This window comes from Eriocheir sinensis, chromosome 65 (assembly GCF_024679095.1).
Source record: "Eriocheir sinensis breed Jianghai 21 chromosome 65, ASM2467909v1, whole genome shotgun sequence".
NCBI lineage: Eukaryota > Metazoa > Arthropoda > Malacostraca > Decapoda > Varunidae > Eriocheir > Eriocheir sinensis.
Genome location: NC_066573.1, coordinates 8,942,158 through 8,961,863, shown reverse-complemented (window position 1 = coordinate 8,961,863; position 19,706 = coordinate 8,942,158). Strand labels below are relative to the sequence as shown.

General features: G+C 48.5%; 1 long non-coding RNA gene across 1 annotated transcript in view; it reads left to right on the top strand.

The window, feature by feature from the left end:
- LOC126987599 (uncharacterized) overlaps positions 1-19,706 on the top strand; it is a 364,593-nt gene that overhangs the window by 18,292 nt on the left and 326,595 nt on the right. The window contains exon 2 of the long non-coding RNA XR_007741044.1: positions 15,109-15,170. This is a non-coding gene — a long non-coding RNA (uncharacterized LOC126987599). The remainder of the gene's footprint in view (positions 1-15,108; positions 15,171-19,706) is intronic.

Genomic DNA, 19,706 nt, shown 5'->3' with positions numbered 1-19,706 from the left:
CTCTCTCTCTCTCTCTCTCTCTCTCTCTCATTTGCGGATGCACAAAAAATAAAGATCGGAATGAAGCTGAGCGAGTAGGGTGACGTAAAGGGGTGTGTGTGTGTGTGTATGTGTGTGTGTGTGTGTGTGTGTGTGTGTGTGTGTGTGTGTTTACGTAAGTGCAGACAAAAAAATAACAGCACAGAGGTCACGAACTTATAGGAAATGGATGTATCGTTGAACACACACACACACACACACACACACACACACACACACACAACCAGCCCTACTGATACCACGGAATTCCCAGCATCCCTCTCTGATAGCACACACATACACACACACACACACACACACACGTTTCTCATATTGTTTGTAGACGTATTCAGAGAGAGAGAGAGAGAGAGAGAGAGAGAGCAAACAGTGACTCAGAGCAACAGAAAGACGACTCGACCAATAACAACACACTGTCTCCATGGGTCTCTCTCTCTCTCTCTCTCTCTCTCTCTCTCTCTCTCAAATAGTGGACAAACAATATGAAAACCATTTTGGGAGTGGATGTGGAATTTGTGTGTGTGTGTGTGTGTGTGTGTGTGTGTGTGTGTGTGTGTGTGTGTGTGTGTTTCCCAAGGCAAAAGCAAGGTGAGAATTTATCCAATCTGTTATAAGCGGGAGCAGTGACCTCTTTAATTTCCTCCTCCTCCTCCTCCTCCTCCTCCTCCTCCTCCTCCTCCTCCTCCTCCTCCTTCTTCTTCCCCCCCCCCCCCCCCCCTACATTCCTGGGCGCCACTCGTTCACTTCTCTCTAACTCGATCCATTGTGGCACAGAACCCTCATGAATAGGATGGGTGGAAAGGGTGTGGGTGAGAGAGAGAGAGAGAGAGAGAGAGAGAGAGAGAGAGAGAGAGAGAGAGAGAGAGAGAGAGAGAGAGAGACTGTGTAGGGGGTGAAGGATGTTGGAAGTGGTGGAAAGATGAGGAGGAGGAGGAGGAGGAGGAAGAGGAGGAGAAACCTTTTAACACATACATGTACATATGACATCATCTTCCTCCTTCCTCCTCCTCTTCCTCTTCCTATCCTCCTCCTCTTCTTCCTCCTCTCTCACACCCTATCTTCTCCCATATTAACATCTCCTCCTCCTCCTCCTCCTCCTCCTCCTCCTCCTCCTCCTCCTCCTTCAATATCATCTTGGTCACTTCAACATGTCTCCATCCTTCACACACACACACACACACACACACACACACACACACACACACACACACACACACACACACACACACACACACACACACACACACACACACACACACACACACAAAATCCAACATTCCTCACACGAATAATTCTGTTGGATGATTTGCCTGCGACTTTTTTTTTCTCCCTTGCTGTCCATCTGTAAAAAAAAATGGTCGCACTCCAGCAAACGCGTTGAGCAAGGGCTGAATACTGCCAACCTTCTTACTCTCTTACTCAACATAATAATCTCGAGAGGGGGTGAATCTCTCTCTCTCTCTCTCTCTCTCTCTCTCTCTGTCATACAAATATTATGGAAGGGAATTTGGGTGGAGGGTGTGTGGACGCTGAACCCATCGCCCCGCCCACCCTGAAGCGCTGTGGGCGGTGAGGGTACGTGTGTGTGTGTGTGTGTGTGTGTGTGTGTGTGTGTGTGTGTGAGGGTTGGAGTACTCGGGGTAGTGGTGTTAGTAGTAGTGGTCGTAGTAGTAGTAGTAGTAGTAGTGATGGTGATAGTACAGTTTTTCATTTTATAGTGGTGGTGGTGGTGGTGGTGGAGGTGGGGAGTGAGAGAGGGGAGATGGGGAGGGGTGAGGAAGCTGAGGGTTATATGTTATGTGTTATAGAGAAGTGTTATAATCTTCCCTTCCCCCTCTCCTCCCCTCTCTCTCAATCTTCCTCCCTCTCTTCCCCTCTCTCTCAATCTTCCTCCCTATCTTCCCCTCTCTCTCAATCTTCCTCCCTCTCTTCCCCTCTCTCTCAATCTTCCTCCCTCTCTTCCCCTCTCTCTCAGTCTTCCTCTTTTCCCCTTTCTCTCAATCTTTTTTCTCCTTCCCTTCTCTCCCTTTATCTCCATTTTCTCCCTTCTATCTCCTTTATCTACCTTTCTCTTCTCTCCCTTTCTCCTTTCTCATCCTTTTTCTTCCCCTTCTCTCCCTTCTATCTCCTTTATCTCCCATTCTCTTCTCCTTCTCTCCCTTTCTCTTCCCTTTCTCACCCTTCTTTCTCCCTATTCACGTTCAAGCTCCCCTCAACCCCCCTCACATCCCTTGCCATCCATCTCTTCTCTCCCTGACCTCTCCCTCCTCATCTTCGTTCTCCTCCTTCAGTCTCCCCCTCCCTCCTCTCCACTACCCTGACCCTCCCTCCTCCTCCTCCTCCTCCTCCTCTTCCACCTCCTCCTCTTCCTCCTCTCCCCTCACCTCCTCTATGGAAGTCGAGGCAAGCGATAACAGTAGCATCGTGAGGTTGTCGACCCGTGAGCCTCCTCCTCCTCCTCCTCCTCCTCCTCCTCCTCCTCACTATCATCGTATCAGCGGGTCACCTCACATGTTGTTCCTACCCAAGGGTGTTCCGTGCCTTGTAATTGTACTCAGCCTCTCAAAGATACACTCACACACACACACACACACACACACACACACACACTTGACATCACATCTCGTTCCTACCCTAAGTGCGTCCTCCGTGGTGGGTAGTATGTATGTGTGTGTGTGTGTGTGTGTGTGTGTGTGTGTGTAACTTCCGATTTATCTATGATGTTTTGGTTTTATGTACATTTGTGGTCAATAAATATCTATCTATCTATCTATCTATCTATGTATCGCCGGGTCTTACTTAACATGCACGGGGTTAAGTAACAGACACCAGCTTATATAATACTTTACAGAATCGTCAATACTTGCTGTCTTCCTCTTCAGATCCCCCTCCTCGCCATCCTTACAATTCCCCTCTACTCCCCTCCCTCATCCTCTTTCCCCTTCATCTTTTTATAGCCCTTCTTCATCCATCTTCTTCCCTTTCCTTTCCTCCCTTACATTCTCCCTCCTACCCTCCGCCACTCCCTCAAAGTTAGACAATTTACATTATTCGGTAAGACGTAGATCACACGGACCTGAGAGTAGCGGTAATGTGCATAGCAAAACGTTATTTCTTCCATTCTTAATTCTCTTTTTCTTCTTTATCATCCCACTCCTCCTTTTCTTCATTTCTTTCCTTCTTTTCCTCTTCCTGTCTTATTCTTCCTCTTCCATTCCCACTCCTTTGGCATCCCTTTCCTCTGTGATCTTCTCTCTTCTCTTGTCACCTCTCCTCCTGGGTCCCTTTGATGTGGGTACTGTGGCTGTAGGATGGAGGAACAGCTCACTTCTTATTGCCCCGTCAGGTGGAGAAGCCGTGTTTATTTAATTATTTTTTTTTTACAGGTAAGAAAGCAACTCAAAGGCATAAAAAAGTGTAGAAAATAAGTCTGCTAAATGCTGCTCCTGAAAAAAAGATGAAAGTAGAGATTGGCCAAGTCTGTGTTACTCATGCTTCATATTTTCAGTTACTCACATACTCACTCACTCATGCACTCTTAACTACAATCTTTAACCCCGTCAGGTGGAGGAGAAGGCGTGTGTGACTCAAGCATTCATTCTTTCACTCACTCACTCATTCACTCATTCACTCACTCACTCATGCACTCATAACTACAATCTTTAACCCCGTCAGGTGGTGGAGAAGGCGTGTGTGACCCAAGCATTCATTCTTTCACTCACTCACTCATTCACTCACTCACTCATGCACTCATAACTACAATCTTTAACCCCGTCAGGTGGAGGAGAAGGCGTGTGTGACTCAAGCATTCATTCTTTCACTCACTCACTCATTCACTCACTCACTCATTCACTCACTCATTCACTCACTCACTCATGCACTCATAACTACAATCTTTAACCCCGTCAGGTGGTGGAGAAGGCGTGTGTGACTCAAGCATTCATTCTTTCAGTTACTCACTCATTCACTCACTCACTCATTCACTCACTCACTCATGCACTCATAACTACAATCTTTAACCCCGTCAGGTGGTGGAGAAGGCGTGTGTGTGACTCCTTTCAGTTACTCACTCACTCACTCACTCACTCATACACAAAGAAATCCTTGAGACGATGCAAAATGAGACGGTATTGATATTTATTACTCTTTCTTCCAGCTAAATATAGATCTCCCCCCAATGTTCAGTGTCAAGTAAAATAAGTATATCGATCGACTTGAACAAATATATCTGCATTTACTAGAAAGGCGAAGGGTGCTGTGGAGACTTGATCGACGTATATAAACGGATGAAGGGCTATAACAAAAGTGATATACTAATGTTTTGATGGTAGGAGAGCCGAGTAGGGGACGTAGCAATATGTTTAAGTTAGATAGATTCAGATTCAACAAAGACATAGGCAAGAACCAGTTTAATAATAGAGTGGCGGATGAGTGGAACAGCTTTGGCGGTCATGTTGTGAGCGCCAATACGGTAGATACATGCAAGAAAAGTTTGATAAGTTGACGGATGGTGAGGTTAGGTGGGGTTAGGTTTACAGGAGCTTCCATGTATAAAGCTTAAGGGCCTCTTGCAGACTTCTTGGTTGGTATATAAGATACTCGCTTCTTACATCACCTATTTCTAAAGGTCAAAGAGGGGGTCAGTCGGGTTCTAATGAGTGTTTCTTCAGGTTAATGGTACAGAAAAAGACTCACATTACCACCAGGGTCATAAAACTACCCCTGGAAATGCCCACAACTCCTACGAAAGCCTTGTCAAATATGTGTTCTTGGGCTGCGATGTCCTGTGATACGACCCCTTATGTTCTTATGTTTATATGTTCATAAGCCACACCAGTCTTGAGGATAATAACAATAACAGTGATTACGGAAATGATAAAACGACGAGGAACCAAACGCGACCAATATGCACACTTTTAAGACTTGATATATAACACTTTTTTTTAACGGTGCTTCTTTTTGTTGTTGTTATAAGTTACCCCCATCTTAATAATAACAATAACAATGATGAAAATGATAAGGCCGCGAAGACCCAGGGACGAACACTTGCATCACCGGTAACGCTGACCTTCGACCTCTTGACCTCTTTCTCTCCACGGTGCATTTTTTGTCGTGGTCATAAATCACATCCACAACCAGCCAGGGAGGGAGGCTCAGGGGGGCGCCGGCCGTAACCTGCAATAACACCTGCCCCTCACGTGTCCCTCACCTGTTCCCTTCACCCTTACACCTGCGGGGGTCAGGGCAGGTGAGTTGGGTCTGGCGTGTGCGTGTTTCGTGTTCACCTTGTCTCACCACGCCACGCCACACCACGCCCACTTTTCCTCCTTGTTTCCCTCCGCCTTTCTATCGTTCTTTTTCCTCCATCTTCTTCCTTTTCCTTCCCTTCCCTCCCTTACATTCTCCCCCTCACCTCGCCTCCTTTTCCTCCTTGTTCCCCTCCCTCATTCTCTTTTCCCTCCACCTTTCTATGCTCCTTTTCCATCCATCTTCTTCCTTTTCCCTTCCCTTCTCTCCCTAAAATCCCCCCCCCCCCCCATCCCCCTGCCATTCCCCCAAATAATAAAACCTACATTATTTGGAAAGACGTAGACTGCATGAAGATTTAATTGGTGTGCTCAAATGGATCAATGATATTAACAACGGTGATTTAGATGAAGTACTTATATTTAAAAGCTGATATGCGAACGTGCAGTAACGGGTATAAGCTGTGTACATTCAGGTTCAGGAAGGAAATAGGCAAGAATTGTTCAGAAATAGGCTGGTGGAGGAGTGGAAGAAACTGAGGGAGTATTATTTTATGACGAAGGAGACAGCTCAAGGACACACAAAAAAAGGAAACACTAATATATAAAAAAGCCCGCTACTCGCTGCTCCTGAGGTTGAGGCAAATCACCCATCCTAGGAGCTGGGGGAGGCCATCTGCTCTCTTGTAGCCTCCTTATATCCTTGTGTGTCCGTATGTCTGTTCTTCATTCTCTTTTCCCTTCATCTTTCTATAGTTCCCTTCCATTCGTCTTCCTCTTCCCGTCCATTTTCTCCCTAATAATCTTGCCTCCATGCTCTATCTTACAGCACAGCACACCCACGACACCTCTCCCTTCCCATCCCGCATATTATTTGCTCTTTATATCTCTCTATAGTTCCTTTTAACCCATCTTCTTGCTTTTCCTTTCCCTCCTATTCCTTACATTCTTCCCTCTATGCTATATCGTACACCACAGCACAGCACACCTACGCAACCTCTCCCTTCCCATCCCGCATATTATTTGCTCTTTATCTCTCTCTATAGTTCCTTTTAACCCATCTTCTTACCCTTCTCTTCCCCCCTATCCTATCTTCCCCCTATCCTCATGTTCCACACCACATCTACGATACGCCTCAACCCACACCACACTTATGAATGGACTCTACTCAAACAACACCTTTCCTCCTCCTCCTCGCTTCCTCCTCCTCCACACCGAACCCTCGCACGCCGCCAGGGAGGGGCCGAGTTAGCGAGCCAAACGCCAATATATGCTGGGTGGCGTGGGCGGCGGGTCAGACGGGGGCAAACATGACCTATGAGTGTGGGAGGGAGAGGGGGGGGTGAGTGGGGGTGTAGGGGTGACGTGTTGGTGTAGGCGCCGCCCCTAAGCATATGGGTGGAGGGGGGGAGAGGGAGGTGATGGTGGAGGGTGGAGGGTGTTGATTGACGGGTGATGTTTGTGGATGGCGTGATAAGTGGATGTAGGAGGAGAGGGGTTTTGGTGGAGGGGTGCATGTGGAGTGGGTGGAGGAAAGGTGTTGATTGACGTGGGGTGGTTGTGGAGGGGGTGGATGGTGTGGTATAACTTAGTGGATGGTGTGGTGGTGGTATTTATCGGGGAGGGAGTGGAGTGGAGTGGAATGAGGAAGGGTATGAGAAGACGCTATGCCGAGGTGGTGCCAATATGTAGGTGGGTGGAGAGATGGAGTGGGAGTGAGTGGAGTGGGGCATCAGAGGGTGTTGTAGGGGGTTGTAGGGGACCGTCAGTGGATAGGGGGGTGAGTGGAGTGCAGAGGAAGGGGAGGGGGTAGGGGTGTAGAGGCGTCAGTGGATGGGTGGGTGGATGAGTTGAAAAAGGACTGGGGTGGGGGTTGTAGGGGGCCGTCAGTGGATAGGGGGGTGAGTGGAGTGCAGAGGAAGGGGGGGGGGTAGGGGTGTGGAGGCGTCAGTGGGTGGGTGGGTGGGTGGGTGGAGTCGCTCACCACAACAGGTTATCGTAAGCGCCGCGCCACAACGGGGGATTATCGCACCTGTGGTCTTGGGCGTGAGACACCTCGGGTCACCTGGACTTGTGGTTCAGGTGTATAGGAGGGGGGAGAGCGGGGGGTGGCGGGTGGGTGAGGATAAGGGTGGGTGAGAGGCGTGAGAAGAGATAGCTTGAAGAAGAGAGAGAGAGAGAGGAGAAAGGTGAAGGAGAGATAGAGATACGGAGGAAAGGACAGTGTGGGAAGGAGGAAAGAAAGAAGAGGAGGAGGAGGAGGAGGAGGATTAGAAGAGGAGAATAGAATGTTGATACGGTCTCTCCTCGTACCTTTATGGGTGATCGGCTTACATTAGACATAATCACCCTGAACGGAGTGTGATGGGAACAGTGGGTGATCTGCGTGACCCGAAGTGTGACCTTATGCGTGTGTGTGTGTGTGTGTGTGTGTGTGGAGGGAAGAGGGATTGAGTGTCAGGAGAGGGACGCAGGGAGAGAAAGAGGAGAGGGAATGAGTGTTATGAGAGTGAGGGGTGAGGGAGGAAAAGGAGGAGGAGGAGGAGCAAGAAGGAGCGAGGAGGAGGAGGAGGAGGAGGAGGGTGGCTAGGGAAGAGAGGGAACAAGAGGAACCAAGGAAAAAAAAAGAAAAAAACGCGGACGTAATGCTGGCCCTCGTGACGGCACCCCTCTCGTCACCCTCACCACCACCACCGCCGCCGCCGTAGCCGCCCCGCCCGTCTGGCCGCCCACGCACGCCTGAGCCTCGCCCTGCATGGAGTACGGCCTGACACGCTCCTCGCCTTCAAGTTAGATTTTATGTCGGGTCTGGGCGGGGCGGGGCAGCGCTCATCGACCCCCCCCCCTCCCCTTCCCCCCCGCGAGTTGCTGTTTGGGGTTTGGGGCACGTCGGGTCACAGGTCACCCCCATACCCCCATACCCCCTCCTGAAGACGAGCCTGAGTACTGTGTCTCACCCCATCATGACCCGGGGCGCCAGGAGGAAGGAGTGAAGGAGACCCACAGATTCCTTAGACTAGAGTTTGTGAATGTTTTGGGGCACTGGAAGGGAGGGCGAAGGAGGGTGGAAGGAGGAGGTGCATGGGTTCATTATCCTGGACTGTATGGGTATCTTGGGCACCGAAATGGAAGGGTGGGAGGGTAGGAGACGCATGGGTACCTGATGCTGGACTTTATGGGTGTCTTGGGGCACCAGGATGGAAGAGTGGAGCGAGGCATGGGTTCCTTTTACTTAGGCTGGTGGGTGTTTGAGGGCGCCAGGATGGAAGGAAGGAGGTGGGGGGCATAGGTTCCTTTTACTTAGACTTAGTGTCGGGCACCTCCTCCCGCCCCTCCGCTGATAAGTGCGGCCCTGCCTTCGTGTAGGTTTCTAATTTCCCCGCCGCAGACGCGCGTGTGTGGTCGTGGCGGACTGCGGTCTGTGGGGCGAGGCGAGGGGGGGGGGGGGGGCTAAGGACAAGTCTTGGAGGAAGGATGGGGTGGCGAGTCTCACGGTGCTGAGCTCAGAGTGTGTCAGCGGCGGCGGTGACCCTCAGGATGTTGCCTCGGCAGCGTCGCGCCACTGCGGGCATCCGGCCGCTGCCTCGCCGGTAATTATCGAGACCCGCGACGCCCAATTACGTCTTCCTGACCACCGAGGCCGATCTTGGGCACTTTCATGCCCCGCACCGCCTCAAGGTCAAGCCGGGGCATCGCATCGTGGGACAGGGGGCGAGAGGCGGGGCGGCTGCGGCGGGGTATTTAAAATCAGGTTGAAAAATGTAAACCCTGCCAGGTATTTGTCAGCGGGGCATGCACCTGCGGCGGGACGGTCGAGGCAGGGGCTTTAAGGCGCGGAGGGAGGTGTTGCTGGTGTTGTGTCGTCTCGCCCGGCCCCGCCCCTACCCTGCCCCCTCTGCCCTCCGGTCCATGGATGGGGATGAGTCGCCGTGTGTGATGGGGCGGTGTTATGGCGCGGGTGGTAATGGTTCAGACGGTGGCGTGCAGGCGTGGGTGGCTGGGAGTGGAGCAGGCGGCGGCGTGCAGGCGTGGGAGCGTGGGGGCGTGGGTGGGTGGGTGGGGGAATGGTTGCGGCGGCGGGAGTTTTGAATGAATGAATGGCATGGCGAGCAAGGCCGCGACGTTCACCGCGAACGAAAGGACTTGCGTCTCGTCGTTCGCCGCCGCCGCCGCCACCCTTCCCTCCCGCGCGGCTCACCCAGGGACGGTGTAAATGTCAGCGTGAGGAGGGAATAAATGGCCGAGATAAGCATGATGTTATTTTCTCCCGATAAGATTTAATCAGCGACGAAATTTATCCTCAAAGAATTCGGTATCGCTGGCGGGCGGGCGGGGAGACGGGGAGAGGGGCGGGCGGGGTGACGGGCGGTGGGGGTGTCGGGGAGGGGGACCGAGGGGGCTGGGATGCTGGACTTGACTGGTCTTGTGTCTCGGGTCTCGGGCGTAGGTAATCACCATGAAGAATTTGAGGTTTTAATGCAGTTCCCTTTCCTCTGCGGCTCTGTAATTTGTGGCCATAAATAAAGCCCGAATCGTAATCCCTTCGTAAGTTACCGGCGGCGTATTAATATTGGTTCGCGGGCCTGAGAGAGAGAGTGAGAAAGTGAGAGAGTGAGCGAGAGAGAAAGTAGGCATGCTATAGATGGACGATGAGGAAGGAGGGAAGTAAAGGGAGGAGGTAAGGAGAGATTTAAGGGGCGGAGGAAAGCTTCGAGTGTTTGCGCGGACGAAACGTAACAGAAAAAGGACGTTACGCGCCTTGTTGTTGTTGCTGGGCGGGGTTGCCAGGGGTCGCTCGGGGGTGCAATTTTTTACTCCCAGCCCCTGCCCCAGCCGCCCCCCCCTCTCTCTCTCTCTCTGTTAAACTCCCTATTTCTACTTAGCGTTGCCTGCTCTTGCCCTTCTCTTCTCCCCTTCCCTCCTCTCCCTACTTACCCCATTTTCCTCCTGACCCAGTTGTTCTCCCTCCCTCTCCCTTTTCCCTCTCCCACGGGTCAGGCAATGCAACAAATCTCCCTGGAACTTGTTACCTCTCCCTTACGATGCAAAGGAGTAACTTAGAGTAATTCACACGCTGGCCTCTCTCTCTCTCTCTCTCTCTCTCTCTCTCTCTCCCAAGGCTCGGCATACCTCGCATTTTGCACATACGCTCAATTATTTCTCGTCCTCTCCACCCCCCTCCTCCTCCTCTTCCTCTTCCTCCTCCTCCTCCTCCTCCTCCTCCTCCTCCTCCTCTTCCTTCGCAATGACCGTTCGCGTTAATTGCAGGAGACCACACAACCTGAAAAAAGGGGGGGGGGGGAGGGCGGCAGGAGAGGGTGAAGGGGGGAGGTGGGGGAATGAAGTCTTTTGTTTTGGCGTACAAGAACGAATATGGGGGGTAGGGGGGTGCTAAGGGGTGAGGGGGAAGAGGGATATGAGGAGGGGGTAGGGAGGTGGAAGGGAGGGATGTGAGAAAAAGCGTTGTTGTTGTTGTTGTTGTTTTCCTTTGTTGTTGTTGTTGTTGTTGTTGATGGTGGTGGTGGTGGTTGTATTATTAGGTTTGTTTTCATCACCATCATCATCAACATCATCAACATCATCATCAACATCATCATCATCATCATCTTGTACAGGAAGAATTAATCCCAACCCTTCTACTTTCCTTTCTTTCCCTCTCCTTCCCTTCTCTTCTTTATCTGCTCCTTCCCATCACTTCCCTTCTACCTCCTCCATCCCTTCTTCCCCTTCCCTTCCCTTCTCTCCTCTGCTCCTTCCCATCACTTCCCTTCTACCTCCTCCATCCCTTCTTCACCTCTTCTTCCCTTCCTCCAACTCTTCAGCTCTCCGTAAAATATTTTCTCCCCATCTTCTTCCTCCAATCCTTCTCTTCTCCTCCTTTTGCTTTTCTTTATCTTTCTTCACACCTTCCCAGCTCCACTTTCCTTCCTCCATCCACTCTTCACCCTCCCTCCTTTCCTCCATCTCCTCAAAAATCCTCCTTATTTCTCTCCACTTTCTCTCTCTGATCCTCCCTTCGTCTCTTCTTCCTTTGCTTTCCTTCATTATTTTTTTCCCTCAATCCTTCACACCTTCCCAGACTCCACACTCTTTCCTCCATCCATTCTTCACCCCCCTTCCTTTCATCCATCTCTACTACACTCCTCTTTTTTAATCTCCATCCACTCTCCATTCCTTCTCTTCTTTCCTTGCTTTCCTTCTTTCCTTCTTTCCTTCAATCCTTCACACCTTCCCAGACTCCACATTCTTTCCTCCATCCATTCTTCACCTCCTTCCATTCCTCCATCTCTTCTACAATCCTCTTTATATCTCTCTTTACCTTCTCTGTCTCCAACCTTTCATTCTTCTCTTCTCCCTTTTCCTTCCTTTTTCCTTTCCTCTAATCCTTCACACCTTCCCAGCTCTTCATTCCTTCCTCCATCCATACCTCACCCCTCCTTCCCTTCCCCTTTCATCCCCTCTCACCTGGATGCAACGAAAGGGCAAGAGGGAGGACAGGTAAGTGCTGGGAGTTAAGGGGGGAGAGAGGGAGGCAGGTAAGCGACACAGGTGAGGCGTTCCCAGGTAATACACGCATACCTGTAATATGTAACCGACCTACATGGGCCCTATTGTTAGCATACCTTGCCTTACCTGTCCTGCAGCCCGATTTGACGCCCCTGCCCACCCCAAAACGCCCCTCGCCCCTTGTCCTCCCATCACATCACGTTACTGCATTTAAATCCTCCTGCTCATCCTGTTCTGACCCTTCCAGTCCTGCCTTGCGTTGACCCCTACCTTCCCACCCCCCCTCCTCGCCCCCCTACCGCCCCTTAGCTTCCTTTTCCCACACCCCTTTTAACCACCCCCAAGACACCCCAACAGCAAGCATCAACACATCCCATATCAACCCAGTCCTCAAACTCTCACCCCACTACACCCCGCCCCGCCCCGCCCCGCCCATGAGTTGGCTTGAGGGTCGTTGCATAAGATCATCAGCAGGAGGAGGAGGAGGAGGAGGAGGAGTGAGCAGCTATTATCCCATCTGTCTGTCCTTCGTCGTAGAGCTCTTGACCTTAGACGGGAAGACGGAGTGGTGGTGATGGTGGTAGTGGTGGTGGTGGTGGTGATGGTGATGGTGTTGAGGGAAAGTTCCGAGGCAGTAAAACCAGTAACACAAAGGAACAGTAACATCAGTAGTAGTAGTAGTAGTAGTAGTAGTTGTTGTTGTTGTTGTTGTTGTTTCCGTGGGAAGTGGTATAAATAGAGTAGTATGGCTTCATATTACCTTATTAGTGACAACAGACAGACACACAGACACACAGACAGACAGACAAACAGACACACAGACAGACAGACGGACAGTTAAATTACAGACAAACAGACAGACAGACAGACAGACAGATAGATAAACAGGTGTCGAGAGAGAGAGAGAGTGTGTGTGTGTGTGTGTGTGTGTGTGTGTGTGTGTGTGTGTGTGTGTGTGGGAAAGCCATGATGATAATGTTATAACAGAAAGGATGAGACGAAATCGGTTGCTCTCCCAACACCATCAGTAGTAGTAGTAGTAGTAGTAGTAGTAGTAGTAGTAGTAGTAGTAGTAGGGGTGATAGTTTGATGTGTGTATATGATGGGGGTAAATAGGTAAGCTTTTAGTCATGATAGCATACCCGGCACGTCCATTACCTACACGGGGGAGAGCCATAGATCACGGGGCGGCGCGGGAAGCGGGTGAGAGGCGGGCTGATTTACGCGTCCTCCCCCTGAGCGGCGCTGCTGTGACGGGCCGGCCAGGTAAAGGTGAGGCATGGCAGCACGGGGACGATCAGGAAGGTTGTACTTGGTGATGTTATCGGTGCGTGTTGGTTTATGTGAGAGAGAGAGGGAGAGAGGGAGAGAGGGGGAGGTAGGGAGGGAGAGATAGTTATGAATGCATTGTAAAGGTTATGTAAAACTCCTTAAAAATCCTTAGAGTGCGCTTGTCATGAGGCAGAGTAAAGACGAGGAGGAGGAGACAGAGGAGGAAGAAGAGGAGGAGGAGGAATCATGAAAAAAAAAAACATAATAATGATGCCAACAACAACAACAACAATGATAACAATACATAATAACATAACAATGACAAGAGAAAATTATTAGAAGATTCAAACTGGAAAAAAATGGGAATGAAAATTATAAAAAAAAAGTTGTAAGGAACAAGATACATAAACGAAGGGAGGAGGAGGAAGAGGAAGAGGAGGGGGAGGAGGAGGAGGAAGAGGAGGAGGAGGAGGAGGAGGAGGAGGAAAGCTTCACCTCTTTACATCCCACGGTAATTCAGGTTCAGAGAGAGAGAGAGAGAGAGAGAGAGAGAGAGAGAGAGAGAGAGAGAGAGAGAGAGAGAGAGAGAGAGAGAGAGAGAGAGAGAGAGAGTAAACTAATCAAGGGAGGAAAGAGGGAAAGAGGAAGGAGACACGGATATGGGGAGGTAATACTGGTGGTGGTGGTGGTGGTGGCGGGGTTGAAGGGGTGAGGGGGTGAGGTAATGGGGGGGTTGACGGGGGGGGGGGTGAGGTGTGTGTTTATCAATTAATCTCCCCGCTATTGCACGTGTCTTTGGGAAAATTGACTGACAGGGAGTTGTTGGTCTTTGTCTGTCTGTGTGTCTGTCTGTCTGCCTTCCTGTGCGTCTGGTTGCATGCCTGTCTGTGTGTGTGTATGTGTATGTGTGTGTATCTGTGTCTGTCTGTCTATCTGCCTGTCCGTCTGGTTGTATGCCTGTCTGTGTGTGTGTGTGTGTGTGTGTGTGTGTGTGTGTGTGTGTGTGTGTGTGTGTGTGTGTGTCTGTCTGTCTGTCTGTCTGTCTGTTCGTCAATGAGTTTCTTTTGTTTTTCTCTATTTAAACTTTAGGGGTCAATCTTGTCCACCCACTATGTTTAACAGCTTAACATTTCAAACTTACTATGCATATCCACCCATGCATTGGTGTTGATTGGGTAGCTCTTCTTGTATACCGCCGCTTTCGCCTGCCGGGAAGACACGATGATGGTGTGTTGTTGTTGGTGGTGAATATGGGTCGTATTTTAAAACACTTCGTCGCCCAAGTTCACATATTTGACAAGGCTTTCCTAGGAGTTGTGGGCATTTCCAGGAGTAGTTTTATGACCCTGGTGGTAGTGTGAGTCTTCTTCTGTACCGTGAACCTAAAGAAACACTCATTAGAACCCGACTGACCCCCTCTTTGACCTTTAGAAATAGCTGATGTTAGAAGCGAAATGGTCTTATAATATCAACCTTAGTTTCCCGAGGCGCTGGCTGGCCCGTCACCTCGGCACCGCCTCCACCTGTTGACTCTGGCGTGGCATTTCCGCTCGTCCTCCGGTGATCCAGGGTGTCGGGGCGGTGTGGGTGTCTTCACTCACACACACACACACACACACACACACACACACACACACACACACACACACACACTCGGTTATTCTATCTCCATTTTTTGTATTAATTTTTCATATTTTGATGTGTATTATTATTATTATTATTATTATTATTATTATTATTATTATTGTTATTATTATTATTATTATTATTATCATTATTATTATTATTGTTGTGTGTGTGTGTGTGTGTGTGTGTGTGTGTGTGTGTGTGTGTTTCTCTCTCTCTCTCTCTCTCTCTCTCTCTCTCTCTCTCTCTCTTTTAAAACCCCGATACTATTTTTTCTCATGGCCGTCTGGCACTACCTCTGTGTGTGTGTGTGTGTGTGTGCGTGTGTGTGTGTGTGTGTGTGTGTGTGTGTGTGTGTGTGTGTGTGTGCGTTCTGTCGTAACTCGTGGGTGACCTTCCACTTATCTCAATCTCCCGACAGAGGCCGCTGAAGGTGGGAGCCGAGCTGCGCTGAGCCGAGCTAAGATGAGCTCAGCCGAACAAGTAAGGTTGGTGAAGGAGGGTGTTAAGAGCCCGGCCACGCTCACGCCTCTTTATTTCCTCTTTATTTTCTTCATGTCCTCTTAGTTGCATTTTGTCTTCCGTGTCCTCTTGAATTATGATGTTCCCTAGATACCTTTCCTTCCTCCTTCCTCTTCCTCTTCTTCTTCTTCCTTTATCACTTTCGTCTTTCTTTTTTTTTTTTTTCTCCTGCGTCCTCTTGAAAAAATTATGTTACTTGGATGTCTGTAATTCCTCTTGACTTCCTCCTTCCTCTTCCTCTTCCTCTTCCTCTTCTTCCTTTATCACCTTCGTCTTTCTTTTCTTTTTTTTTCTCCTGCGTCCTCTTGAAAAATGATGCTACTTGGATGTCTGTAATTCCTCTTGACTTCCTCCTTCCTCTTCCTCTTCTTCTTTTATCATCTTTTTATTTTATTTTGCTTTCTTTGTCTTTATTTTCTTCGTTTTATTTTCTTCTGCGTCCTCTTGAAAAAATTATGTTACTTGGATGTCTGTAATTCCTCTTGACTCCCTCCTTCCTCTTCCTCTTCTTCTTTTATCATCTTTTTTTTTATTTTGCTTTCTTTGTCTTTATTTTCTTGGTTTTATTTTCTTCTGCGTCCTCTTGAAAAAATGATGTTACTTGGATGTCTGTAATTCCTCTTGACTTCCTCCTTCCTCTTCCTCTTCTTCCTTTATCACATTTTTTTTGTCTTTATTTTCTTGGTTTTATTTTCTCCTGCGTCCTCTTGAAAAAATGATGTTACTTGGATGTCTCTAATTCCTCTTTCCTCTTCATCTTCTTAGCTAACCACCTTTTAATTTTACTATGTCTTTTTTATTTTATTTATTTATTTATTTTTATTTATTTTTATTTATTTCCTCATGTCCTCCTCACCACACTCTATTAATTGCGTTCTCTTGAAATTAATGTTGATTTATGTCCATACTTTTTCCTCTATCGCTTTCTCATTTACTTTCCTTTTTCATTCAACTTTCTTTTCTTATTAATTTTTCCTCGTGTTTCCTTTGTTACATTCTTACTCATTCTCATCACCTTCTTTTATTTGTTTTTTCGTCTATATATTTCTCTCCGTGTTTTCTTCGTTAAATTCGCATTCCTCCTCTTCGCCTTCTGATATTTTACTTACTTCGTTTATGCATTTTCTTTCGTGTTTCCCTCTTTATATTTTCATTCATCACCGACTTTTTTTTATTTTACTGTTTTTGTCTATTTGTTTTTCTTGGTGTTTTCCTTTCTATCGCTCACGTTCAAACTCATCACCTATTTCTATTTCTTTGTCTGTATATTTCTCTTCGTGTTTCCTTGCTACATTGTCATTCATCCTCATCATTTTTTTTTAATCTCACTATCTTCGTCTATTTCTTCTTCTTCTTCGTCTTTTCCTCGTCACTTACACTCCTCCCTCTAGATGTTCTTGAATAACGAAGAAATTAATAAACAAGTGAATCTTCCCTTCACGTTACCATCCTCCTTAACCTTTAATCTGAGTGTGTGCAATGTGTATATTTAGTCATCACAAGACATATCGCATCCCAAGAACACATATTTGACAAGGCTTTCGTAGGAGTTGCGGGCATTTCCAGGAGTAGTCTTATGACCCTGGTGGTAGTATGACCCTTCTTCTGTACCATGAACCTAAAGAAACACTCATTAGAACCCGACTGATCCCCTCTTTGACCTTTAGAAATAGGTGATATGAGATGGCACAGTCTTGTAATACCAGCCATCGTGTCTCCATAATTTCCTCTCCGTTATCCGTCTTCCAAATGTTCTTCAGTTATTAAGAAATGAAGGAAATCGCTTGCATGCCTGTGTCGGCTGCATCTTAACCTTTTGTATGTATTAGTATTTTTCTCCTTATGTTTATACTGACCCCTCCCTCCCCCCTCCCCCATCCACCCCCGACCTCTAAACGGCCTCTGGAAATACGAGAAAACGGGTGGTGAAATGTACAGGTATGCGAGTGTTACCTGGCTGTATTCTTGTATCGTACATGTATAAATATGACAATACCGATTGATTGTGTTTTTTTTTGTGTGTATTTTTTTCATAAAGGTGACGAACGAGGTTTTTGTTTTTGTTTGTTTGTTCATTTGGTTACTTATTTGTTTATGTTTTCTTTTTTTAAATATCTGTATACTTATGCTTACTTATGCTCGTTCGGTGAATAGAATGTGTGTGTGTGTGTGTGTGTGTGTGTGTGTGTGAGAGAGAGAGAGAGAGAGAGAGAGAGAGAGAGAGAGAGAGAGAGAGAGAGAGAGAGAGAGAGAGAGAGAGAGAGAGAGAGAGAGAGAGAGAGTTACATGTTTTTGTGTAGGTTTTGTGGTGCCAGATATCAAAGTACAGTTACAACGCATCACCATCAAGCGATAATAAAATAATATATACGTATCAGGGTTGTTCCGTGACGCCAGAACTATTTGAATAAGTCCGGAGTGCTGCATTAGACAGTATACATGAACTACAAACCGCAATAAAAACGATAATGATGATAATGAAAACACCACACCGTTTTGTATCTATGCAGAGGAGGGAAGTCGCAAATAGCTTCTGGGTTGGTTGTGGAGGAAAGTTGAAAGAGTGACGCAATGGAAGGAATGAGGAAAAAATGTGAATGAGGATAATTCGTGCCAGGCCTCGACATCCCTCCAGGAAAGGTGACATACCCCCTCGTGGCATGCTGGCACTCCTACCCACCCGAAACACACACACACACACACACACACACACACACACACACACACACACACACACATAGGCATACTTCTATATAACGTAACACCTCTATTTATTTACATGTTTATCTTATTTGCTATCCAGCGTGGAGAACTTTTAAGGAAGGAGGAATTTCACACGCGGTAACAAACATTGATTCAGGTATAGGAGGAAGAGAATCTAAAGAGGGAGGCAAGAAAAGGACGAGGAGGGAGAGAGAGGGAGAGAGAGAAAGGGAGGGAAAGGGCTGACTGCATAACGAGAAAGGGGAGGGAGAGGAGGGAAAGGAAGAAGACAGGGAAGGACTGAAAGCAGGCAACGAGTTTTTAGTAAGATGTGTGTATTGGGAAGGGGGAGGGGGGAAGGGAGGGGAGGGGAGGGGGGGGCCATGTCCTGTCACCATGCCCAATACGGTGATTTGTACACACGTGGTTTACCTGTACGAGTGTGGCCAGGTGTTGCCGGGAGGGGAGAGGGAGGGGGAGAGGCTAGGGCTGCTGTTGTTGTTGTTGGTGGTGGTGGTTATGGTGGTGGTGGTGGTGGTGGTGGTGGTAGTAACGGTGATGTCAGAGGTAATGGTGGTGGTGGTTTCTCTCTCTCTCTCTCTCTCTCTCTCTCTCTCTCTCTCTCTCTCTCTCTCTCTCTCTCTCTCTCTCTCGCAACACCTGGAGATAGAGAGGTAGGTAGGTAAGGTAGGTAGGAAGGAAAGGGGAGAGGGATGGAGATAAATTGGGGGAGGCAAGGGAAGGAGGGAGGGGGAGGGGAGGGAGGGAGGAGGGAGCCACGGTCAGTTACATTCAACAGGTTCTTGATAAGTTGAATTTTACTCCTAGAGAGAGAGAGAGAGAGAGAATACAGACACATAAGGAAGTTCTGTCTGTCTGTTTTCTCTCTCTCTCTCTCTCTCAAGCAAGGGAGTAAGGGAACACCATGCAAGGGGGGGGAGGGGGAGGGGAAGTGCGTTGAAGGAGAGATAAGGGGAGAGAAAGGGAGGGAAATGAGATAGGAGGGAAGGATATAGATAGGAGGAGGAGGAGGAGGAGGAGGAGGAGGAGGAGGTTGTTGCATAAGGGGAAAACACGAATGAAAGGAAAGAGAGAGGAAGGGGAGGAAAGGGAGGAAAGGGGAGGGGAGGAAAGGGAGGAAAGATGAGGGGAGTGACATTGCACGCGACCTCCTCCTCATCTTTACCGGTTATGTGACGTGCCTCCATCCATCACTTCTTTCCTCCATCTCTCCCTCTCTCCCTTCCTCCCTCTCTATCTCTCCCTTTCTTTCTCTCACCTCACCCCACCTCGGTACCTCTCTCCTCTGTTCCTTCCTCTTTTTTTTCTTCTCTTCCTTCCATGCATGCAACCAACCATTAATCTCTCTCTCTCTCTCTCTCTCTCTCATGGCTTTACTGGTTACTTTTGCATTTGAGATGAGATGCAACCACACACACACACACACACACACACACACACACACACACACACACACACACACACACACACACACACACACACACACGCACACACCTTTGCCCAGACCATTGTTCACTTATCTTGGGATCGGGGGAGGGGAGCTTCACGGAGGGAGGGGGGGAGGGGATGGGGGGCTAGCCAAAGGGGGAGGGAACAAGGTAAGGGATGGGGAGGTAAAAGAAGGGGTGAGGAAGAGGAAGAAGCGCTTGGTGAATAGGGGGGGTAGTTTAAGCAAAAAAGGGGAGGAGAGAAAGAGTGATGATGATTTTGGGGAGAGGGGAGAGTGATAAGAGAGGGAAGCAAGTGTTTGTGTGTGAGGGGAGAAAACAGCGA